This window comes from Panthera leo, chromosome B3 (genome assembly GCF_018350215.1).
Source record: "Panthera leo isolate Ple1 chromosome B3, P.leo_Ple1_pat1.1, whole genome shotgun sequence".
In the NCBI taxonomy this organism is placed as follows: domain Eukaryota; kingdom Metazoa; phylum Chordata; class Mammalia; order Carnivora; family Felidae; genus Panthera; species Panthera leo.
The window spans coordinates 105,660,861-105,687,457 of record NC_056684.1 but is presented as its reverse complement, the minus strand read 5'-3'; the positions used below and the strand labels follow the sequence as shown (position 1 = coordinate 105,687,457).

At 39.5% G+C, this 26,597-nt stretch overlaps 1 protein-coding gene across 2 annotated transcripts in view; it reads right to left on the bottom strand.

Moving 5' to 3' along the window:
* DAAM1 (dishevelled associated activator of morphogenesis 1) overlaps positions 1-26,597 on the bottom strand; it is a 174,284-nt gene that overhangs the window by 142,868 nt on the left and 4,819 nt on the right. Inside the window, exon 2 of one of the 2 annotated variants that reach the window (XM_042943384.1) lies at positions 7,396-7,478. The exons of the other annotated variant lie outside the window; for it this stretch is intronic. The gene's annotated coding sequence lies outside the window, so the exon portion shown is untranslated. The remainder of the gene's footprint in view (positions 1-7,395; positions 7,479-26,597) is intronic. 2 annotated transcript variants of the gene reach the window in all.

Below are 26,597 nucleotides of genomic sequence, written 5' to 3'. Positions count from 1 at the left end.
TCACACCCTTGCCCTAAGAGGAATTTAGATATAATTTTGGTGTATACACCATCGCCACCAAATGCACACATTAGAAAGAACACAGGTATATATTCTCAAGCAACTAACTGGGAATTATTCAAGATAATGAAAATTAAAGAAAGAATGGTTCATATTAGCTAGGAAAGGTCTTTCAGTTTATTGCCACTTCTCTGTCCATTTACCAGAACCTTCCTGGAGAGCTAACATGTTGTATGTCCATGTTCTATGGCTTGTATGCAGTCTCAACCCTTGGATATCAGTTACACAAAAGCAGCAAGAACTTAATAGTCATATGTGGAAGGGTAAAGGAGGGAAGGACTTACACCCAATTCTTCTGTTCATAAATTTATAGCTTGTGAATTCGAATTTCAAGGTGGATAAATACAGTTAACAAATATCCAGTCTTAAAAATATCTCCTAACAACTAAAAGCCAATAGACGTAAATTTAAACCAAAATGAAACCTAACCACTCTCCCCCGCCCAAGACAAAGCCTGTATACCTGTGCCATTTAGGAAACAGGCCAATAGTGACAACCCTATCTTGGTAAAATTTTAATTTACCCACAACTCACTCCTGGAAATGGAGTTAGAGATCTCATTTCTAATGTAAGGGATGGTAGGCAGTAATGTATTTATATATTGTTTCAGAACATCTAACTTGCACTGGAATATGAGCAAGTCTGATTACTGGACATACACAGCCCTTTGGAAACCAAACCATAGTAAGGAAACACTGCCCAGAAACAAGTAAAGCATGAATGACACATCCTGTTACTTCTCTCATTTTAGGCTAGGAATAAGCAGCAACAGTTTACCAGCACCTGAATTTACCTCTTTGCTGTGATTAATGTCTTGCCTGGATTTTATAGGATAGAGAAAAGTCTACAGTCAGCCAACTTTCCGTGGTGATGGACGTGTTCTATCTCTGCACTTTCCAAAAGAGTAGCCACTAGCCATGTGTGGCTAGTGGAGGTCTGAAATGTGACTAGTGTGACGGACAAATGCAATTTGTAATTAATTGTAACTAATTAGAATTTAAATAGTCACATATGGCTACTCGCTGCCATATTGGACAGCATAGAACATATTTTATTTAGAAGAATCAAACCTCAGACCTCTCATAACAAGGACGTAATCAGAAGACCTCAAAGGTGAAAATGTCACAAAGAGACAAAAGGATGATTTTCGTTTATCGAATAACACTGGATTTACACTGGATAAAATGTAACACAGATAAACCCACTTACAGTACTCAGGTTGAAGGTAGCTGTATGAAATGCTGTGGTGACTGATGCCTTCAAAATCAGTCACAGACACTCACAGAGAGCTAATCCTGAGACCTGGCAGATCACACAGTCTGCCTCTGAGTTCACTGGGGCCAGTAACAAAAAAGGCACATATACAGATTAGGAAGAACCAGTTTTCTGCCCCCCACCACATGAGAACCAGCCTTTTTCAGACAGTTTTCTTTCTCCCAAGACCAGGTCAAACACAATGCGAGATGAACAAATATCTGCTTAGAACATTTTTAAACTGCAGGAAACTCCTATTTGGGGGAATATGGAAAGGCATTATGAACTCTCAACCCAGTCATGGCTGGACCACAGTAAGTCAAAAGAAATACATTATGTATAGATTTAGAATTCAATTCTTTAAGTTCTAATTGAATTAAGCCAAATACATTAATTACTGTAGAAATTAAATAATAGGGTAGCCAACAGACAACACATCAACTGTTACTCTAATCTTAAAGTATATCAATACTTCACGGTGATATGAAATTGACCCTTGAAATGGCTAAACCTAAAATCTTGTTGGGGGGGGGTGCAAATCTATGAAATAGAGGCATAATAAAATGCATAGGCAATTTGCAATGGGTGTAATAAATAGGCAGCTATCCAAAAAAATCACACCCTCCCACACGCACACACACATATACATATATACTCGCCCAACATCATTTTATTTTTTAACTTTTTTTTAACGTTTACTTATTTAGAGGGGGGTAGGGGCAGAGAGAGGGAGAGAGACAATCCCAAGCAGGCTCCACATTATCAGCACAGAGCCCGACACAGGACTCGATCCCACAAACTGAGATCATGACCTGAGCCACTATCAAGAGTCAGAGGCTTAACCAACTGAGCCACCCAGGTGCCATCCCCCAACCTCATTTTAATGAAAGATATTGACTCAACAGAGATAATACAGGACACTGAATGCATGTGTCTGAGATGGACAGTTTTTAAGGGAAAAGAGGATCATGAAGTCTTGTCCTGATTTAAGTCATTTCAGGGAGGGACTCGGGCAAGTCAGAGGAGGTATGACTATACAGCTCTCAGAAGAGCAGACCAGCTGAAACAGGGCTAGAGAGGCCCCAGGGAACAACACTCACCTTCTAAACCTGCCCTGTGTCACAGAGACTCACACTGGTGTGTGAATGAAAATCTGGAGGCAATCCACCAGATTGCAAACATTCACAAAGTTCTTTTCCACAAGCATAGAAATAGGGAACGTAAGAAAAGCAATCATAAGAGGCAGGCCTTCTCTGCCACAGTGTGGTTTCTGCAGCAAAATAATCCGATTGCTTACTGCCAGTGTACAACCAAAAGTAACCAACAGTGGCCAGAAGACAGCGGGAGTTAGATCTATATACCAGAACTAAGAAACAACATTGCTTGTTATTCCCTTCCCTGCCTGCTCCGTAGGTCCCACACAGAGCAAAGGATCTGGGATCTTGTCTCTGGACGGTGCACTGGCCATTTCCAGGATCTCTGAACCTGCCTGTTCACTGCCATGGGGGATTATGAAAGGTCCTGTCATCCTGACCTCAGACATGGCAAACACAACCACCGCCTGCTACAGGCCTTTAACAAGCCTGAGAGGTTGCGGCCTGCAGAAAGCATGGTCTAGGCCAGTCTTGCCAGCAGCCCCGAGCCAGCTGACCAGCATCCAGTCACCGTTTCTTTTCCAAACATCGACTGAACAAACTTTGATTCAGCTCTTAGGTTACGCTCCGGCGGAGAACAGTACAGAGGAAGCACCGAGAGAATGACTGGAGAGAAACTATTCCGGGCATAAACCAAGTACATGTTCCTGTGGAATTGTTAATAACTCAGGGGTCTTTTATGTGTGTTTGAACCCTCCACGTCTAGCTGAGGAAAAGACATATTTCTTTTTTCCCCTCAGGGAGAATGAAAGCAGGAAAGTAAAATTCCTGGTAATGTCATATCCAGTCAAACAGGAAGGTTTGTATGCTCAGGGCTGAAAGCACTACACTGAGCCAGTCTGAAAATAATTTACTTGATTTTCATTTGTTTCATTTCCTCCAAAATCATCATTCAGGTCCCGGTTCCCATACCCACCAAGACAACAGGAGGCCTTCCATAAACACAACTAAAATAGACAAATATAGTATCTAAGAAACACCTGGGATGTAAAGGCATTGGAATCCTCATTCACTGCTGGTGGAAATATAAAATGGTATGGCCACTCTGGAATACAATTTGACAGTTCCTCAAAACGTTAAACATAGAGTCTCCATATAACCCAGCAATTCTATACTTAGGTATTTACCCAAGAACACTGAAAACATGTGTTCGTGCAAAAACTTGTACACAAATATTGACAGCAGCAGAGCAACCTAAATGTCCACGAATAAACAAAATGTGGTATATCCATAAAATGAAATATTATCTGGCAACAAAAAAGAATTAAATGCTGGTACATGTGGTGAATGGATGAACTTTTGAAAACACTATACTAAATCAAAGAAACCAGTCAAAAAAGGCCACATGTCGTATGACTCCATTTATATGAAATGTCCAGAACAAGCCAATCTATCTATTTGGGCAGAAAGAGGATTAATGGTTGCCTGGGATGGATTTGGGGATGGGGGGAGGAGAAGGATGTCCACAGTCACAGATGACTGCTTATGCCTATGATGTTCCTTTCGGGAAAGTTGAAAATGTGCTAGGATCAAGGGAGCCTGGCTGGCTCAGTCCAAAGAGCGTGCTACTCTTGATCTCAGGGTCATGAGTTCCGGCCCCATGTTGGGTATAGAGATTACTTAAATAAAAAAAACCTTTTAAAAAATTTTTAAAAGAAAGAACATGTTTGGGGCGCCTGAGTGGCTCAGTCGGTTAAGTGTCTGACTTCGGCTCAGGTCATGATCTCACGGTCCGTGGGTTCAAGCCCCACGTTGGGCTCTGTGCTGACGGCTCAGAGCCTGGAGCCTGTTTCAGATTCTGTGTCTCCCTCTCTCTCTGACCCTCCCCCGTTCATGCTCTGTCTCTCTCGGTCTCAAAAATAAATAAACATTAAAAAAAAAATTAAAAAAAAAAAAAAGAACATGTTTAAGAATTAGATAGTGGTGATGGTTGTAACAACTCTGAATAAGCCAATGAACTGGGACAATAACCATTAAATTTACTCTAAAATACATGATTTTTGTATGTGAAATATCTCTGAATAAAGCATTAAAAGAAAGAAGGAAGGGAGGTAGCAGGGACAGGAAGCAAAAAGCAAACAAAGTCAGACCTGAAATGTCTCACCCGGAGTGATAATTATTCTTCTCAGGGTATTTTTAACTTTTTATCTTGCCATAACCACAGACTCACAAGAAGTTACAAAAAAAAAAAAAAAAAAAAAAAAGGTGCAGAAAAGTTCCCTGCTTCCCCCATTGGAAATAGCTTACATAACCATAACCATGATACATTATCAAAACCGGGAACATCACAGTTAACTAAACTATAGATCTTACTCAGATTTCTAGGGATGTCTCTCCCCACCCCCACCCCCCCCAGGGATGCCTTTTAAAAACAGCTTCTGGGTAATAATCCTTGAGGTTATACTCCTACTCTTTTTACCAGTCATTCTGGTCAGATTATAGCCAACTAATCAGTAATTCCAGTGACAAAGAGATGAGTGGTGGACATTTTAACACGCCCTGGTTAAGAAGACTAAATTACCACTAGTAAAAAATATTTCCACCAAAGCACATTAAGTCCATATATACTTGACGGGCCCTTCAGAGTCCTGTTGCTCACCAAACTTTTGCCCCGGAAGGCTGCTCGGTGAGTCTCTCTCTAGAGTGATGCTGGTGAAGTGCTCAGGTAACTAAAGCTCTCAGAGAGCCTGTCCTTAGCGGACCAAGAACTTGTAATTCGCCATCCTAATTCTTCCTGAGAGAAAACAGTCTGTTGGAGAGCTGACAGTGGAAAGAATAAGACAGCAGATAGCTATTTTAATTTCCGGGTGGAAAATGGCACGAAGAGACTCCTTCTCGAATGAGGTCTTCCACTAGGCTCCCCAAACTTCCTTTAAAGTTCAGCTTCACGACTCAGGCACAAAAATTACCACTCAATTATCTGAGAATCAGTATTCTGATGTAACATCCTCCTATGTGCTTTTCTTCTTTCTCCTTTTACCTCCTAACTTTTCCCTCTACTGTTTTGGTAAAAAGTGACCTGGGCCAGAGAAAAGTGCTTTCCCTTTCTCATCATATCTGTTAAAACATATGGGAAAGGAAGAGGTTGAGACTACTGGCCAAAGCAAACCATTTTGGCTTTGCTGCAGTTTAAAGAAAAGCGTCTCCACAAGAGAGGTAAGAACCTTCCCCAGAGGGCAAGAAAGCAAGTGGCCTGTCAGGGGGTCTGTGGGAGCAGTCAGCACTTCCTGCCAACCAGGAAGAGGAGGAACCAGAAGCACTTAACATCCCACAGCCAGGTATGGGGCCCACCCTCTGCAATCAGTCACCAGACATTCACTCCAGTTATCCTGGATCACCTACAGCCCTAAACGGCCAAGGTCAATGAGAAAAGCAAGTCCTAGAAATCACAGCAGGCTTCAGAGGGACATTTGGCTTTGTGCTAATGCCACAGGCAGAAAAGGGTAGCCCAGGCCAGGTATGGTAAGTATCCTATTTGGCTGGGATCTTAATGGCATGTTGATTTTAATAATGGCAATAGATGAGCACTGCAGAGAAATGAGTCCTGAATTGAGACCGTCCTTTATCAAAGGCAAAATCCAGGAAAGACACCAAAAACTCTGCTTGGACAGTGCTTAAACCCAGGACACGGGAAAGCACGCCACAGCATGGGAAAGAGAACACCACTGGGAGAAAAGAGAAGGGAAGCATTCTTCTGCCGGTGGCATCGCTCTCTACTGGTTTAACATAAAGGTTAAAAAAAAAAAAAGCTTCACCATCCTGCCACCCAGCCCAAATAAGTAAGAGAAGCCCACACCCAAACAAGACAAACATTTACAAATATGTACACAACATAACCTTTTATTCAAGGGTGGAATAAAAATAGATGTGAGTCCCTCCCCTGGTATTATAACATAAACAATTTTTCTTTCCATATAAACATTTTCTCCTTCCACATAAGTGTGCGCTGCACTCAGCTGGCAGTGGTGTTAGTTTACATCCTCCACTGGTCCTCTGAGCAGCAGCTCAGGTAGGGGGTTGAAGAGTGACCTGCAAATTGGACCATCGGGGTCCTCAGCCTGGCTCCAGTGTTAATAGGGTAACTCCAAACCACTCTGTGTAAAATGGGAAGGTGGGATTATCAGTGTTTTTCAATTTTTTTAAAGCTGTGAAACCCTTTATCCAAATGAAATCTCATGGAGAACCTCAATATATAGAAGAGTTTGAATGAAAACAGGCTGGTTAGAGCCGGAAGGGGTGTGGGGAAAGGGGGACTCTCCCCACCTCCTAGAATTGGGACTCTACAGCACATAGTATGAAAACCACTGATATGACAGATCCCTTAAAATGAAAACTCAATCCTACTTTAAAAATTTAAACTGAAGGCTGACTGGGTGGCTCAGTCGGTTAAACGTCCGACTTCAGCTCAGGTCATGATCTCGCGGGCCGTGAGTTCGAGCCCCGCGTCGGGGTCTGTGCTGACAGCTCGGAGTCTGGAGCCTGTTTCGGATTCTGTGTCTCCCTCTCTCTCTGACCCTCCCCCGTTTGTGCTCTGTCTCTGTCTCAGAAATAAATAAACGTTAAAAAAAATATTTAAAAAATAAATAAATAAAATAAAAATTTAAACTGAAAGCAAGAAAAAAAGACAAAGTGGTATAAAGTAATGGGAACAAAGGTAATAATTCATAAACACGAAAATGTCCCACACAGATATGTATGCCATCTTCCAAATGCATCTGTATGTTGGGATTCATAACAAATTCATTTAAAATGTTACTGAATTCAAGGTCATGCGGGAATCTAGAATTTCCTTTAATGAAAAAGGAATCATCACACTGGGAACCGCCACTAAAGAGAAGGCCACAATATTCCACTTGAATTAAACAAGTAAATCTCCGTAAAAAACCATCTGTGACTTTTTTTTTATTTGAAAGATTCTACTACTTACAACGTCGAACCAGTTAGATCCCCTTGTCTATTAGCTGTGGCTGTTAGAATATTGCTTCGAGAAGGGTTGAGGCCATGTCCAGGCTGAGTAGGAAAGAAATGTCACATTAGATAAGCATTAGATAAACACTGTCTGCCACGGCTGTGTGGGGAAGAGAAAGTGGGGGAAAGGACATGTGCATGTGACATCCAGACTGTGTCAGATAGGTATCTAAGAGGTTATTGGAGACCTGAGCTCTAATTCTATCATTATACTAAATTTATTAGTAGGCAAATCACTTACTCCAGGTTTCAATTTGCTAGGTCTAAAAAGGGGTCATCTTGACTTCTGATGCAGAACACTCGGCCAACTCAGACAGTGACTGCTATACTCCTTTAAAAGCCACTGGAGACAACAAAACTGTCACAGAACTGGTGAGCTAATTCAAACCTCACCATTTCACATCTGAGGAAATTGAAGCCCAAGACACTTGGCCAAAGTCACATAAGCAGATAGCAGTCTAAAGAATTTGCAGTCCCCCACAGGAGAGTTTTTTACTACATTAGCCATCATAACGTGGTTTGAAATTTTGACGTAATTGCTTATATTAGTTATCCTACTATAATAATCAGGGCTTTCTGTTTGATACTATAAAAAAAAAATTCTCGGGGCACCTGGGTGGCTCAGTCGGTTGAGTGTCCGACTTCGGCTCAGGTCATGATCTCACGGTTCATGAGTTCGAGCCCCGCCTCGGGCTCTGTGCTGACAGCTCGGGGCCTGGAGCCTGCTTCAGATTCTGTGTCTCCCTCTCTCTCTGCCCCTCCCCTGCTCACGTTGTCTCTCAAAAATGAATAAACATTAAAAAAAATTTTGTTTTTAAATTCTCACTTCAAAAAAGTTCATCCCTCCCAACTAGATGATTATACTAAATAAACCATAGTGTTGTTGCCATAATATGGACTTAGGTATTAAAAATGTTTCTTTACAGGGCACCTGGCTAGCTCAGTCAGTAGAGCACGCAACTTTTGATCTCAGGGTTGTTAAATTCGAGCCCCTTGTTGGATACAGAGATTACTTTAAAAACTAAAATCTTTTGCACTGCTGGTAGGAATGCAAACTGGTGCAGCCACTCTGGAAAACAGCATGGAGGTTCCTCAAAAAATTAAAAATAGAACTACCCTACGATCCAGCAATTCACTACTAGGTATTTATCCAAAGGATACAGGTGTGCTGTTTCAAAAGGGCACATGCACCCCAGTGTTTACAGCAGCACTATCAACAATAGCCAAAGTATGGAAAGAGCCCAAATGTCCATCGACAGATGAATGGATAAAGAAGATGTGGTGTATATATATACAATGGAGTATTACTCAGCAATCAAAAAGAATGAAACCTTGCCATCTGCAACAATGTGAATGGAACGAGAGGGTATTATGCTAAGCGAAATTAGTCAGAGAAAGACAAAAATCATATGACTTCACTCATATGTGGAATTTAAGAGACCAAACACATGAACATAAGGGAAGGGAAGCAAAAAGAATATAAAAACAGGGAGGGGGACAAAATATAAGAGACTTAAATACAGAGAACAAACAGGGTTGCTGGAGGGATTGTGGGTGGGGGATGGGCTAAATGGGCAAGGGGCACTAAGGAAGACACTTGTTGGGATGAGCACTGGGTGCTATACCTAGGGGATGAATCACTGGAATCTACTCCTGAAATCATTATTGCACTATATGCTACCTATCTTGGATGTTAAATAAATAAATAGATAGATAAATAAATAAAATCTTTTTAAAAAATAACAATAAAGTAAAATAAAAGTGTTTCTTCAATAGAAGATAAATTACACATTTGAGAATCTCAGTAAACACAAACCAAATAATAGTTGCCAATCTTGGTAGAAATTAATGATGGTCTATCTTACAAACTGTCAAAGCTTGGCATGCTTAGCACGAGTCCCTTTAAATAATGAAACCTACATAAAGCTACAAACTGTGACTCCATCAGTCATATATTCCACTTAAAACTTTTATGATAAGAGTTACCTGGGATTGGCTAAATCAGAAAATGACAGGGCCTCAGTGTTTTACATTTTTTTAATCTCTTTTTTGTAAATTCATAAAACAATATGGAACTCCTTGCCATTAACAAGAAAAGTACGTTTCAATTCTTTTAATACAGATCTTTATCAGCCACGAAATAAAAGACTTTATAATCTCTATTCTATTTCCTACAGGATTTTGCCATTGCAAATCAAGAAAGCGTTGTGGAAAATTAAGATAAAATATTTCACGGTCCATTTTGCATTGGAGATGTCATTTGTCCACAGAATGTGTGAATAAAGTGTCTGATTTCCCACTTACAACTGCATTTGGTACTCTTGGAAATTCTGTTCCATCAGCCAATTTTACAGTGAGTCAAGCCACTTGTGATCTGAATGGTGCCTAGGAACTAACGAATCAGCTGAGGAGAAATATCCACTCTTCCAGGCTAGGAAGACATGAATTGACGTTTCAGAAAGGAGAGTGCCAAAGGAGACTCCTCCTCAGGATCTTGGCCCTTACTCTGGAGAATCCTCTCAAAAGCCTCTACACCACGGGGTCAGACCATGTCTCCCAAACAAATACACAGGGAGAATCTGTCAACACTGGCCTTACCAGAAAGCTCCGTGGGTTATGTTCCGCATTTTGTTTGTTACTTCGCGAAGGAGGACAGACAGCCACTGTGCCTCAGAACAGAGTCCCAGAAAAAAAGGATGTGAGCAGAGCCATGATAACACTAAGTTGTCTTCTCTAAAGTATACTGGTAAACACTGCATTCTATTCTATTATTGAATTACCGTAACCATCTAAAATTAGTTTTAGAACATGAACCTCCCTCCTTGCTTGGAAGAGAACTATTTTCTGTTTAAATGAGAACAAACCTAGAGCACTTGAGGTAGGAGAAAATCAATTTCCCCCACAATATGGACTTATGACACGCTGACATGAAGACAACTGGACTGTGATAAATACAGCATTTTTGGTAATATTAGGTGTTGTATAGGCAAAATGCTTTAAATATTTTAGCTAAGCATGTGAATATCTGTTTTACAATACGATTTATAAACAAAAAGCACTGGGTATAACATTTCTTTTATCACATAAACCAGTCTAATATAAACTTCTGCCTCCCTCCTCATAATATTTGGATTATTTCATTGTTCTACCTCCTATTCTTCCAAACATGTGCAGTCCAACGGAAAAACTACATATCATCTCCCTGTCCCCTCTGCCTTCAGAAATGCCTTCTATGTAGCACAGCCTCACAGTCAGCAGAAAAAGCGCATATAGTAAGAAACAACTGGGGCCAACTCCAGGAAATGCAAATGGGCCATAAAATGACAGGAGCTGACCTAAGGTTTTCCTTCACATAATGAGGAAAGGGCTTGTTGAGATAACTAATTATGTAAATCTGCACCCTGAGACCCTTAATCACAGAGAAATATTTTCGGTCATTTTAAATGTGCCTGAAGCTCTCATAAGTTTCCTTCTAACGGGTTCCATGATGGTTTACTGCATTTATGAGAAGTTCCGGGAGCTTCATATTTGCATTGCTAATTAATCTCTTATCTGTTTAAAACATTGAGATTTAAATAGATACATGGGCAAGCAGGCCATCTGAGAAAGAAATAATACAAATGGCCTTGGGAAAAAAAAGTTCTATTGAACAAATTTCTAAAACGCAAGTTAAAATACAATGTGATAGCATTTGCCAGTTGTTCAGTCACAGATAATTGTAAGATAACAATACTCAGCATAACATGTGTGAAATGAAAGATCCTTTAATACCCTCATTCAGTGTCGACTGGCAAAACCTTTCTTGAGGACAATTTGGCAGCACTTATAAAAAACTTTAAAATTATCTATCTTTTGACTCATTTATTTCATACCTAAGAATGCATCCTTAAAAAAAATCTGAAACATAAAAAAGAGGTTCAAGTGGTTTTTAATGGAAAAACATTAGGAAAATGATTACCCTACACAGCACATAAAATAGAAATACATGCAGCCAGCTAAGTTTATTAAGAATTTTAATAAGTTCAGGGGCGCCTGGATGGCGCAGTCGGTTAAGCGTCCGACTTCAGCCAGGTCACGATCTCGCGGTCCGTGAGTTCGAGCCCCGCGTCGGGCTCTGGGCTGATGGCTCAGAGCCTGGAGCCTGTTTCCGATTCTGTGTCTCCCTCTCTCTCTGCCCCTCCCCCGTTCATGCTCTGTCTCTCTCTCTCTGTCCCAAAAAATAAATAAAAAACGTTGAAAAAGAATTTTAATAAGTTCATACTCATTAGGATAACTACCATAAAAAAAAAAACAAATTTTGTTGGTGGGAATGTAAAATGGTACAGGTGCTATTAAAAACAGTATGGCAGGATCTCAAAATATTAAAAAGAAAACTACCAGATGAACCAGGCTCTGGGTATATCACAAAAAATTGAAAGCATGGTCTCAAAGAGATATTTGCATACTCGAGTTCATAGGAGCATTATCCACAATAGCCAAGAGGTGGAAGCAACCTGAATGTCCAAAATGGATATAGTTGTAATGGATAAACAAAATTTGATGTAATGAAATACTATGCAGCTTTAAAAAAAAAAAAAAAAAGGAAGTCCTATCACATACTACAAAATGGATGAATCTTGAAGACTTTTGCTAAGTGAAAGAAGCCAGCCACAAAATAACAAATACTGCATGCTTCCACTTACATAACATATCTACGGTGTCACATTAATAAAGAGAGTAGAATGGTGGTTATCAGGGGCTGAGGCAGTGGGGGTGGGGGAGGAGAAAAGGGGAGTTGTTGAAGTGATACAGTGTTTCAGTTCTGCAAGGCTAAAGGTTCTAGAGATGTTTCACAACAATGCAAATATACTTAACACTATGGAACTATATACTTAAAAAAGGGTTAAGATGTAAATTCCATCATGTGTTTTTTACCACAATAAAAAAGAGTTTTAGTGTCAACTATACTTGATTTTTTTCAAAAAGTTTTAATAACATGAAATATGCTTATGTCAATATCTAGTTGGGGGAAGGAAACAAAAAAAGCATAAATAATAATCAAAAAATTTTTGTAAAACTTCATAAAGATGTATGCCCATAATGTTAACATTATTTGACTCCTTGGTAAGATGCTTCTCTATTCCTTTATACTTCCTATTTTTTTTCTTTCATGTGGGTTTATATAGTAACCTGTATTACTTTTATAATCAAAAAATAAAATACATTTCCGACGTAATAGTTTCAAAATAGCCTTGATAATGGTCCATGCTGGGCAGGATAACATTTGTCAAAGGAGGGACTACTGTTAAGAAAAAACCTAAAATTTAGAAAGGGGTAAAACAGATGACTGGGTATCTTTTCAGTAGAATGCTATTTGTGGTCTAGCAGGTCCTACAGGGATTATCTTTGACCTTTTTTTTTTTTTTTCTTTCCCTTTTAACTAGGCCAGTGGTTCTCTCAAGTGTGGTTTGGGAAGGCCTGGAGAGCCTCAGGCCTTGTCAGGGTGTTTATGAGTTCAAAACTGTTTTCATAATAATATCAAGATGTTATTTGCCATTTCTCTCTCATTCTCTCAACAAGTACACAGGGGAATTTTCCAAAACTTTCAATACTCATGATGAAGTCATCAATCCAGATGATAACATAAAATAGGTTTCATTATTATCTTTTTTTAATGAAAGAACAGTTTTAAAGTTTCTCAATTCTGATTCTAATCTAATTAATACATTACACAAATTTCTCTGGGTTCTTCAATACTTCGTAAGATCAAAAATCCTGAAAATAAAACATAAGAGACTCTTAAATATAGAGAACAAACAGAGGGTTGCTGGAGGGGTTGTGGGAGGGGGGATGGGCTTAATGGGTAAGGGGCTTAAGGAATCTACTCCTGAAATCATTGTTGCACCATGTGCTAACTAACTTGGATGTAAATTATAAAAAAATAAATTAATTATAAGAGTCAAAAAAAAAAAAAAGATCAAAAACCCTAAAACAAACAAGTTTGAGAACCCACTGGGCCAGACTATTTCACAGCTTTGTGGGAGTAGGAATTAACTCCTAAAAAAACATACAACAATGTAATGGCCCTTATCTATAGCACAGCAAAGAGGTTTTGCCTGGCAGAGATACAACTGATTTACATACATGCAGAAAAGAAAACATGAATTTTTATAGTCCTTTAGGATATTAACTAGTTTTGTATCTACTACAAATTTATTTCAGCATTTCTGATTATGGACAGGTGGATGGATCAATGGATAGACAGAGATATATCTGTATTTTAAATTATCTTTTGAGGGGCACCTTTTGAGGTGGCTCAGTCAGTTGAGCGTCCAACTTCAGCTCAGGTCATGATCTCGCAGCTCTTGAGTTCCAGCCCTGCATTGGGCTCTGTGCTGACAGCTCAGAGCCTGGAGCCTGCTTCGGATTCTGTGCCTCCCTCTCTCTCTGCCCCAACCCACTCGCATTCTGTCTCTGTCTCTCTCAAAAATAAATAAACATTATTTTTTTTTTAAATTATCTTCTGAACTGGTCCTAACATCCTTCTGGTTCCTTCTAATAAACAAAGTTGTTGATGTGTTTATTTTATAATTTTGAGAATCTTATTTTTTTAACTCTTTGAAAATTATTCTTTAGTATAGACTATCAGATCAGTTTCTGCATACAGGCCTTAATAAAAACAGAGAACTCGATAATTAATAACCTTATAAAACAGAAAGCACCAGGCCCAGATAGGTTCACTGGTGAATTCTACCAAACATTAAAGAAAAAGTATAACAATTCACTACAATCTCTTTCAGAGAATATAAGCAGAGGAAATATTTCCTACCTCATCCTATGAAGCCAGCATTATGCTCATAACCAGAAAAATATATTACAAGAAAAAATAGGGCAGTACCTCTCATGAACACAGATGCAAGAATCCTCAAAAAAATTAGCAAATTGAATCCAACAACGTACAAGGTGAATTATATACTACAGTCAAGTGGGATTTGTCCCAGGTAAGCAAATCACATGATCATATTCATAGATGCAGGAAAAGTATTTGACAAAATCCAACACCCATTCATGATAAAAATTCTCCATAAACTAGGAATACAAAGGAACCTTTTTAACTTGATAAAGACTATCTACAAAAAAAAAAAAAACAGGTTGCAGGATATAAGGTTACTAAGTCAATTGCTTTCCAACATGCCAACAATAAAAGAGTAAAAAATGACATTAAAAACAATACCATTGACAGTAGGCACCCCTCAAAATGAGATACTTATGTATAAGTCTAACAAAATGTGTACAAGATCTATATGAAGAAAATACAAAACTCTGATGAATGAATCAAGAATGAAATAAATGGAGAGATATTCCATGTTCATGGAAAAGATGATTCAATATTGTCAAGACATCAGTTCTCCCCAACTTGCCACACCCATTGTTTACATATTGTCTATGGTTATTTTTCCTACAATAATGGCAGAATTTAATAGCTGACAGGAACAACATGGCCTACAAAGCCAAAAAGATTTCCTATCTGTCCCTGTATAGAAAAAGTTCTGTATCCCCTCTTCTAAGTAATTATGCTCTAAGTAAACTGTTACTTACCTCAACCCAAAGCTATTTTTTCCTCCAAAACAAAATTTAAATTAGATAACCTCTTTTTTCTTTCAGTGACAGTCAAATGAAATTGTTCTCCTAAAATAATATTAAGCGTTGCATTTTTTAAAATAGAATATTTCAAGGTTAAGAATTTTAAATATATATCATGTTCTCTGAGGATAAAGGACATGTCTTTGGAGAGCCTACAGATAAGAAATAACTAGCAATGCCCTATGATTAAAAAGCAGTTGTTTCATGATCTTCACAATTTTTAAAATCTGGTTATTTTCCAGAACTCATAAATGAAATACCTTTCTCCTTAAGAATTTTTCTCCTTTTATGGAAGCTAAAACCCAATTTAACAAAAACACTTAGGCCAAAATTTAAACAAATCTAGGTATCACTTAATGAATCTATATGCTGTATATTTCCTATAAGAATTTAAATGGCACTAATTCATGCGCTATAAGTATATAACACTTAGCCTGCTCTAAGTAATAGGAGTCTGAAAAATCTAACATACTTGCTCTACTCCCAAATATTTTTCTATTTATACAAACATGAATCGAGTAACTTACTATACATTCCTTTTACCAAGTAAGCTTTTCTACCGCTAATGATCAGATAGGTCCATCGCTTTTCATCTTAACTAATTTACAGGAAATGGAGGAAACAGAGAGATGTTGTACGGTGAGGTCTACACTGTGGGAAATTCTATAGGACAAACAACAGTTTTTTTCACATGTTGCCAAGAAAAATGCTGCACAGGATGCATAGAGGCTTAATGAATATATTTTAAAAACTCCAATGTATGAAACTTATTCGAATCTCGAGTTAACAAACTTTTAAAAAGTGTAAATTTTAAAACTGATGTTTGATAACTTCAAAGAAATAACATAAGTTATTTTAGGTATGATAATAGTATTTTAGTTACATTTTTAAAGAGAGTCCTGGTATTTTTGGACAGAAGTACTAAAAATATTTACAAATGAAATTATAAGATGTCTGGAATTTGCTTTAAAATAAACCCAGAGTTAGGGCGCCTGGGTGGCTCAGTCGGTTAAGCGGCCGACTTCGGCTCAGGTCATGATCTCTCGTGGTCCGTGAGTTCGAGCCCCGCGTCGGGCTCTGTGCTGACAGCTCAGAGCCTGGAGCCTGTTTCGGATTCTGTGTCTCCCTCTCTCTGACCCTCCCCCGTTCATGCTCTGTCTCTCTCTGTCTCAAAAATAAATAAACGTTAAAAAAAAAAAAAAAAATTTAAAATAAACCCAGAGTTGACATAAAGTAGTTCAGGGTCAAAATGAAAAACTCACCATGAATTGATAATTGATGAAGCTGTGAGTATATGTAAAATTATCCTAATAGCAATATTAGTCATTCTACACGGGTATGTGTGTGTAGGAAACTTTCAATAATAAAACTTTTTTTTTAAATCTTCATTTTCCACTCAATTTGAAACAAGAAAAGTAGGAAAGGGAAGCAATACATCTGAGGAGGAGATATTTTAGGCAGACAAAGGGGAAAGGGAGTCCAGAAGCACATTTGTGACGTGTCTTTATTTTCTGGGTTTTTGGATTTTCACCTTAATCATCAACAGTATATTGGCATAATTTCTGTTATCTGTTATGATAGGCAGAACTTTAACTTTTTTTGGCTGTTTTATTTATTTTGAGAGAGAGCAAGAGACAGAGCACGAGCAGGGGAGAGGCAGAGAGAGAGAATCCCAAGCAGGCTCCAGCACTGTCAGTGTAGAGCCCTAAGAGGAGCTCGTACTCACAGTGAGATCGTGACCTGAGCTGAAATCAAGAATTGGCCGCTTAACTGACTGAGCCACCCAGGAACCACAATAGGCAGAACTTTAAATGACACTCCCCATTACCTTTTGAGTGAAACCTATGAATTATGGTGAGACGTTACTCTCATGGTTATGTTACATTATATGGTTAAAGGGAGATCACCCTGGGTGGGTCTGACCTAATCAGGTGAGACCTTAAGCTTAGCCTTTTCTCTGACAGAGGGCAGAAAAGGAAGTCAGAGAGATGTGCTCCAGCTAGCCTGGAAGAAAGGAAACATCCATGTGTGAGCTGCCAATGTGGGCACATGACATGGAATGTGGGTGGCCTCTAGGAGCTAAAAGCAGTCCCTGGCCAACAACTAGCAGTCCTCCGTCCTATAGTCACAAGGAAATAAATTCTGCCAACAACTACAGAGCATGGAAGAATCCCTGAGCCCCAAATGAGAACTGCAGCCTTAGCTGACACGTGACTTTTAGCCTGCTGAGACCCTAAGCAGAGAACCTAGCCACAGCATGCCCAGACTTTTGACCTGGTGGGGTCTTAAACCGCTAAATTTGTGGTAATTTGTTACCTAGCAATAAAACTAATATGTCTGGATAAGCATCTTATACCCAAAGAGTACATCACAGGACCTCAGAGCCCACCTTCTGCACATGAGTTTATGATCCCATGGCACCAAGTGAGTACCTAAACATTCAGCAATTTAACTTTTAATGCAGTGTTTCTCAAAGGATCATGAATCCAAATTTGAGAAACGCTGAGCTACATAATCCCTTATAAATGAAATATTCCTTTTCCAACACACACAGTTAGCTTTACAGGCAAGATTACATACTTGACTGCTTTTTACAGTGTGAAGACTTCTATAGCAGAAAAATCCTGCAAAATAATCATATGGAACAAGTTTAAAGTAAATTGTGACTAAGCCAAATGTATGACCAAAACCTTTAGCCTATCATCACAGTAAGTATAAAACAGTACAAAGCTTTCTACCCTTTAATGCCCTAGCTCATGATTAGGAGGTGTGAAAAAAATATGAGCCAGAATCCATACAACAATTTCTTTATAACAAAGTTTCCAATGTCTTGGATGGTCCATAAATATTAAGGAATTATCACAAATATCCTTTGTCAGTGTTTATATCCACTTATTTAGAGGAAAAAATTTGAGATGTTCATGAATACAAGAAATGGGAAAATACATCATAGATATTATCCCTAAGGACTAAAATTCTGTTTCTAAGGTTGCACTTAGGATTTTTTTTTTTTGCCTTTTTAAAAAATTAACAGCTTTATTGAGATATAAAAATCATATGCCATAAAATTCATCCATTTAAAATGTATAATATAGTGGTTTTTAGTATGTTTACAAACTGTGTAACCATTTCCACAATTTTTAGAAACAAACCGTATTCTTTCTTTTTATTAGTCATTCTCCCTTTAAAACCATGTAATGCTAACAAATTCTTCTCTAGCACAGGAAACATTGGTCACCTAGAACACCAAAATCAGCACTTGGGGAAGAAAAGAACTGGGGGGTAGAAGACTTGATCTACAGGCATAACAAATACTGGAAAAACTGTGGATTTGGGATTGTAGAGTACTGCTTCCTATAACTGATGCTATGAACATTCCTTTGAAAACCCAGACATGATCCGAATACACAAAACATGAAACTACTTGCCAGTGAAAGCAAAAAAATCTTTCATTGGAGACACTCTTCACCTATTGCACAATGTAATTTGTTTATTTCAGGAGCAGAAGACAGAGGATGATCTGAGCTTTATTTAAGTAAAACAAGAGTTCTTGTATTCCAAGGGAAAAAACCTGGAATTTAAAATAGCATTCTTAAGGGTTCACACCCAACATTAAAACATATTTTACAAGCCAAATGAATGAATGAAAGAATGAATGAATGATATTTTAAGGTGTTGCTTCCATAGTTTATGACATAGTCCATAAAATGGTCAGTATAATATCTCCCTCCTGAAACTTAGTTACTCCCTTGCCTCTGCTATGCTTGAAAGAAATCTGGATCTGAAATTCTAAGTAGAATCCAAGTAAAAGGAGGCATTTTATTCTATTTCTCACCTTTGGTAGTTATAACACTGGAACTTTGTAGTCTGGGCTCTGTGGTGGCACATGACATAGGTTAAGGAAGGAAACTTGCAACAAACAAATCTACCCTATGTTTATGAAGCCAAAAGAATCTGATGAGAAACTCACTGAGTGAAATCTAGCTGTGAAATATCTAGATCCTCTCTAGGATCTGGATTTTCTAGAATAGAAGCTAGAAAGAGCACCGACTACGACTTTCACCCACTTTAGGGCAAAGGCACCCTGGTGTTGGCCATTTGTAATAGGGTGGTTTCTGCTTCCTTTTCTTTGAAACAACCGGTTAATGTGCAAATTCAATCTCCTAGGGAATCATCTTGAAAAGAAGATAAGGTCTCAAGTTTTTCAGATCTTTTGCTCTTCCCACTCATTTTCAGTCCTGGCTAAATATCAGAATCACCTGGGGAGTTTCAAGAATCCTGGAGATTGGGTCCAAACCCAGACATTTACTAAATCAGAATCCTGAGGCATCTTTTTATATCCACCAGAGGATATTCTGACTCACATCCAGGGTGGAGAACCAACAGACAGCCTTCGGAAGTCCTACGCAACCCTCTGAGAAAGGACTTTGGCTTCTCTTTTAACTGAAACTGTGTGCTTCCCTAAGCGTTATCTTCTCATTAGTTGCTCAAGAACTGAATTTGGGTTGGTTAATTAAAACTTCACAACATTCCCCCCATGTACACTGAAATTCTTACCGATGCTTTTCTGAGAGTCAAGTTTGAGTGTTGCCAAAGCTCAAGTTTTAGACTCAAGTTTTAAAGACATTCTTGGTTGAGGGAGAGGGGGGAAAAAAACAAAAACAAAAACAAAAAAAACAAAAAAAAAACCCCATCACTATGTTAATCTTTTTCAGAGTTCTTCCCACACTGCTAATGTGAGATAAGCTGTCATTTTTAAAGGTTGAAGCCCCCCCTCCCTTTTTCTAAGCATTCTGGCCTTTGACAATAATGACAGAGCAAACCTTTTCTTTCCCCAAAGCCTCATCTTCCTTATCCACAGATAACATTACTGACCTACCAACACAGGCCTTGGGCTTCAAAGTTGTTTACCCACTAGCTCTGGTAGGCTTGCCCTGACCCAGCATCAGTGTCTCACAGAGTCCCCTGTTGTGACCAAGAATATGTCCTTAAAATGTGGCTGGCCTCCCAGGCAGTGGTCACGGAAGAATGGAGAAATGACCCCACAGGGTCTAATCCACTGACCTTTACTTTGCTCTCACCAACTGCCCAAATAAATAAAAACAGCAGGGTAGCTTAGTTTCCCAGATGAATTCCAATTTATCCCTAAATATCTAAGCCTGGTCCAATGTTTAAAAGTTCTCAGGCCATCCAAAATCTGTCAACTGGCTCCCAACCAAGGCCAATTTTGCCCTCCCAGGGACCTTTGGCAATGTCTGGAGACATTTTTGGTTGTTACAACTGGAGGAAAGGTTGTTACTGGCATCTAGTGGATAGAGGCCAAGGATGCTGCTAAACATCCTACAGTACACAGTATTGCCCCCACAACAAAGAATTATCCTGTCCAAAATGCCAATAGCACTGAGGTTCAGATACCCTGGATTGAGTCGTTTACCAGACCACTGGTTTGAAGAGACTCTTGTTACCAGTAGCTTACAATACGAACTGGGGGCTCAGGTCATGAACTCATGGTTCACAAGTTCGGGTCCCACATCAGGTTTGCTGACAGCGCAAAGCCCACTTAGGGGGCTCTCAAAAATAATAAATAAATTAAATTAAATAGGGATCACAAACTCAAATGCCTTCAAGGTCCAAGGAGATAAAGAAATATCACATTAAACAAAGTGGCTGTGTATGAGGCACTAGGGTGTGGTGAGGCCTGTGCCAAATGAGAACGTAAACACTCGCTAAAATCATTCAATTTTTTAAAATAACACTGGGTTAGTCAAACAAAACATGACAGCTGGCTACATCCATCCTGTATACCACTGGTAGTCAAACTCTGGTTTAAAGAGTTTATCAATTTAAACAGAACTGGATGATCACCCAAAGACATTGTCTAGCCTTGTCCCTTATACCCTATGGAACTTCCTGAGCCCCCAAGCTGGGGAACAGGACAAGAAGCTGTTCAATTAAGAACAGACTAGGGATCAGGGGCTCCTGGGTGGCTCAGTTGGTTGAGCATCTGACTTGGGCTCAGGTCATGATCTCACAGTTCGTGAGATGGAGCCCCACGTTGGGCTCTGTGCTGACAGCTCAGAGCCTGGAGCCTGCTTCAGATTCTGTGTCTCCCTCTCTCTCTGCCCCTCCCATGTTCTTGCTCAGTCTCTCTCTCTCTCTCTCTCTCTCTCTCTCTCAAAAATGAATAAACATAAGAAAAAAAAAAGAAAAAAGAACAGAAGAGGGATCAGATTTTAAGGGTTTAGTTTCAGAGTCTCTTAGTGCTAAGAGCAGGGGCCAATATTGGAAACTCTGAAGGTGAGAAAATGGAGGTACCCCCCCCCACTGATCTCCATTCTAGGGAAATCCACTGGCTATTATAATCATCAATATTACACAATGCCATACAAGTAAGGTCATTATTAAAGATAACACCATTCACACAAAATTTTAGAATTTTCACTACAGTTCATGATGAGGAAACTGAGGCCCGGGAATTTCAAATGAATTGCAAAGATTACCCACATCTGAACCTAAAATTAATTGATGTGTCTTTTTTCTCTGTGTAATTGCAACACAGCAACCAAATGGTGATGAGATTTCATTTCAAGGTGTCAAACACTCATGACTAAACTCTCTACCAACATAAGTAAGTTCTACATAAATGTTAGATTTAAGCCTACTCATCACCATCCTCTTTTCTCATCAAAAACACATTAACATGTTTGCCCCAAGTCACCGTTTTAAGATCTCGTTTCCACATAACAGAAGAATTGAAAACAGGTTAAATATCTCCAGCCCTCCTTTCAGATCAGGCTGTAGAGAGGAAAGCCAAGTCAGCAAATGGAACACAAGAAGAAGGAAGCTGGGATCAGATCTGAATATCCCCACGTGTATGCATGCTTTCTGCTGGAGGAATTCCTGGCCCGAGGAGACAGTATAAACAAACGCGATCCAGAGGGAAACAAATGATAAGATAAGTGAGACCCAATAACTCCCTCTGTCCTCCCCTCCACCTACTTCCCCCAACATATTCCATCAGAAAAACAATGTGAGCTCGGGAGAATTCAAATGTAAGCAGCCCCCACCCTCTGCTACCACACAGCTCCCTTTTCTCAAATAGGGGGTAAGGGGTAAGACGCGCTCCTTGGTGAGGTCAGTGATTGTGGCTCCCCTCACATGAAACCCGGCCCATGGAAGACAACCTTGTCCTTTTCCCACAAGGAGGCTATGAGCACAGGACTGACAAGGAGGCAATTCACTGCTCTTCCAGACTCAAATTACAATCCAAGGAGTGTAGTAGGCAAAGGTGGAGTGAGGAAGAAAGGTGGCTTCAGTCACAGCGTGAAAAGAAACTGGGTCAAACTAAAAATAGTATTTTATTTTTTTAAATTTCAAACCAGTCCCTTAGCAGAAAATGTCAGAGGCACGGCAGTTTCTTGCCACAGTTCTTGGAACTTCTATAGTTGGAAATGTCACCTACACACAGACTGTTAAGCCCTAAATGGGTCATAGAGGTTTTCTAGTCCAATCCAATCCCTATTCTTAATGTTTAAAATATGAAAATATAATAACAGGCCTTTCATTTAACGTTCTGAGAACATGATGCAGTCTCGGCCATCGCCTTCAATTCCAGCCCAATTCATTCCACACTGTCTCAGACTTTTTCAAATTACCACTGAGTGCAAGTAGCAGGGTTGAGGACTGCTAATGCAAACAAGATTGCCACATACAAACAGAATGGGAAAGAAGCCAAATGTCATTGTTGTTTCTTCTGCCGTCATCATCCTAAGTCAAAAAGCCACTAATATGGGGTAACTGTAGCTGCATTAAAAAAAAGAAATGCTAAGGGCGAAACTGTATGCCATTTTCTGTATCCACAATTTCACCAACTTTCGAGAGGAGAGAATGCAAAAGGGACCTTCAAATGGTTTAAACTGTCTACATCATTTCCTTGAACTTTTTACAATATTTTTTTGTAATAAATTCTCAATATTTAGGAGAGCCCTTGGTGTAATCCTCTTGTTGCAGAACTACAGGCTCTAATTAACTAACTCATGTCTAATCATTTCACTGCTTGGTTTTGCAGATCTCTATGAAACAAATACATTTAGATACATACGAACAATCTAACCTGGTGAATGATGCTGACCACTATCCCTCACTCTTCTCCTAGGATGCAAATCTGCAGGGGTTTTAGGGAAGAAGAGTGAAGCCAAGAAATGGCACAAAAACATCTACTAATGACTTGGGTCACATCCCCAAGAAACAGAAAAGACCAGGGCTACGGGGCTTTGGCAAAGTTTTATTTAGGAAGCTGCTCTTAGTTCTGACCCACTCTTCATAGAAGGACACCTGTCAGAAGCATACAATTCCTTGGCAAATTGTTGGCAAAGCTTTACCTCTAACTTATGGGGTCTAAAAAACTAAGACCCCCATCTTTTGCCCCTTGAAGTCATGGCTATGCATTAATATATCCACAGTGTACTATCTAGTCTCCTCTGTTGCCAAGAAGGAGCATGATGAATTAAAACCGGGCAGGAGGGAGGGGCCCCTGGCTGGCTCAGTTGGTAAAGCATGTGACTCAATCTCAGGTTTGTGAGTTCAAGCCCCACATTGGGCATGGGCTTACTTAAAAAAAAAAAAACAAAAAAACAGTAAATATAAAAAAATTTTTTTTAAAAGCTGACTAAGATTATAGGTACAGTTTGTGGCTCCAAAACAAGACAAAACTAACCCATGGCCTTGACCTGGTTTGTAGGTCACTAACAAGCTGAGCATAGCCAAAAAGCCAGAATATAGAACCCATTTCAAAAAACAAAAGATGGGCATCTCTTATTGCCCAGACAATGCCCAAAGCTCAGATCTGGGCTATCTACTCTTGGAAGACTAAATTCAGAAAGCCCATCAGATGGGCAATATTTGCCAATTGCACAGATTTTTTTTTTCTTTCAGAAATGAAAAGGACAAAGACCAGTTTAATAGTTGACCCTAATTATGTACCTGGCAGAATAAAAGGTACCTTCAATTCCAATCTGGGTGCAATTTATAGAACAGAATGAACTCAGGTTATTACTAACAGTGACTGACATACTTAGGAAGTGTAAGAAGATGAATGAAAAAAAAAAAAAAAGCTTCTGAAATCAATGTCTGTTGAATGAATGAATATTATGTTTGAACAACTTATCAGCTAATAAGCCTCTTGTTTTCATTTCCTTTTCCTGGCAATATACTGTTAGGGCATAAGTTTTCTATTATTTCCCTAAATGACACAGTTTTGAGTTTTACTCAATTGTCTTCATTAAATATGTCAAAGGGGCAAAATATCCAGTTTTAAGCCAAAAGGAAAAGATCTATTGTAAGTTAGGAAATCGTACCAACTGCATTAAAAATTGAACCTGCTTCCCTGGGTTTCCACATTTAATTCACAATAGGGGCTAAGGTTTAAAAGAACTGCAATCGTATATTTGGCACCAAATTTGCTCCACTGTAAAAATAAATAAAAGTCTCTCTTCTGAGGTGAGAAATAAAAAAGCTTATTTTAATATCTAAGGATAAACCAATATTAGATTACATGTCTGACTACTACTCAAGTTTTCATTATTTTCTTTTCAAAAGAGCTTTTACAATTTATGTTAAAAGACAACAAGGAGGAAGAATGCTAAGAAGTTATGGGAGTCAGCTTCTGGAGCTCTGTTCTGGGTGAGAAGGTTTTTTTTTTAGATAAGAGATTCAACCTATTGGAAAGTTATCTCAGTTAACAAATACAGTCTAATGCTGGACAGGCTCCAAATAGATTTAGAGATGGCATATAAGAGCATTTCTTTTTTCAAATAATTTGCCTATCACCCACACAGCAAAAAGGAGGGAGTTCAAAAGTTTTATCATTCAAATACACAGATGCAACATTTTCTGCTCCAGAAAGTCAGACTTTAAGAAACTATTAAATGAAGGGGCACCTGGGTGGCTCTGGTGGTTAAGCATCCAACTCTTGATCTCAGCTCTGGTCATGTTCTCACAGTTATGAGTTCAAGCCCCATATTGGGCTCTGCATTGATGGTGCAGAGCCTGCTTGGGATTCTGTCTCTCCTTCTCTCTGACCACCACCCCCCTGCCCTGTCCCACCTTGTGCTCACTCTCTCTCAAAATAAATAAATAAACTTTAAAAAAATTTAAAAAAAGAAACCATTAAATGAAGAAGCCTTTTTACTCTCAATGAACCCAGCACTTACTGACACAGCACTGTTTCAGAAGTAAGAGATACAAAGGAAGTTATGATTCCCCCTAACTCGATGGAGAGAAAAGAACACACAGGAAAACCAGAGGCAAGGCAACAGTGTAGGGGTGCAGAGAACTAAGCTGCCTAGGTCCCTAACCTAGTCTGCCCCTTACCAGTTGCGGGACCTGAGGTAGGCAAGTTCCTTAACTTCTTCATGCCTCAGTTTCTTCCTTTGTAAAATGGTGATGATGGTACCTTCTCATACAATTGGTGAGAGGAGTCAATGGTTAAGCCCATGTAAAGTATTAGGAAGGTCCTGGTTCAAGGTAAGCACCTCACATACCTTGACTATCAGCATCGTGTCAGCTATGTTACGTTCTGTGGTCAGGCTAAGGGCTCTGAGGAGGAAGGACAGAGGGGGGTGGTAAAAGCTGAGGCAGGGAAGGCTTCCTGGAATCTGTGGCACTCAAGATGGATCTGAGAGCACAAGCAGAATTTAGAAACTCAGAGGAGCACACATTCCAAATGAGTGGAGCCATTACTGGACAAAGTCACAGATGGTGTAAAAACCAGGAGTGCTGAAACATCAACAAGGAAAATAATGCTCACCAAAGCTGCATATGTATTTGGCAACCTCAGATGAACCGCAGGGAAGGGGGGAGGCCTCCGTATACTTGCTGCAGTGCTCCTGGATTCAGCGTTTTAACTAATTTTTGGATGTGTGTATTATGAACGCAAACTCATTCTGAAATGCTCAGTTCTCCCCTCCCGGAACAGTGGAAAGGATGCCAGACAATAAAAAGGTAAACTCCTTTTTTTTTTTTTTCCCTGCAAAAATAGTCTGCTAGAGTACAATGTAGGTCACCAAAATCAACTTGCATCTCATCTGCATCCGTCCCGCTGTCAGTGGTGGTACTTACTAAGTGGTGGCTTGGAGGAATCAGAGGGACGGGGAGGCAATTCAGATCCATCCTTCACTTCCAATCTCTATCAGCCACTCTAAACACAACCTACTGAAGAAGCCAGTGAATGTGACCTCACAGGAAGTATCCTCCACCCGAGCCTGCCCCATCCACCAGATGTTACTCTCAAGCCACATACAGAAACTCCTCTCCTTACAGATTTCTTCTTTTTTTAGGTCTATTTACTTAATTTTCTTTTTTTTTCCTTAGGGTTGGGGCACCTGGGTGGCTCAGTCGGTTAAGCAGCTGACTTTGACTCAGGTCATGATCTCAAGGTTTGTGAGTTCAAGCCCCACGTCGGGCTCTGTGACGACAGCTCGGAGCCTGGAGCCTGCTTCAGATTCTGTGTCTCCCTCTCTCTCTGCCCCTCCCCTACTC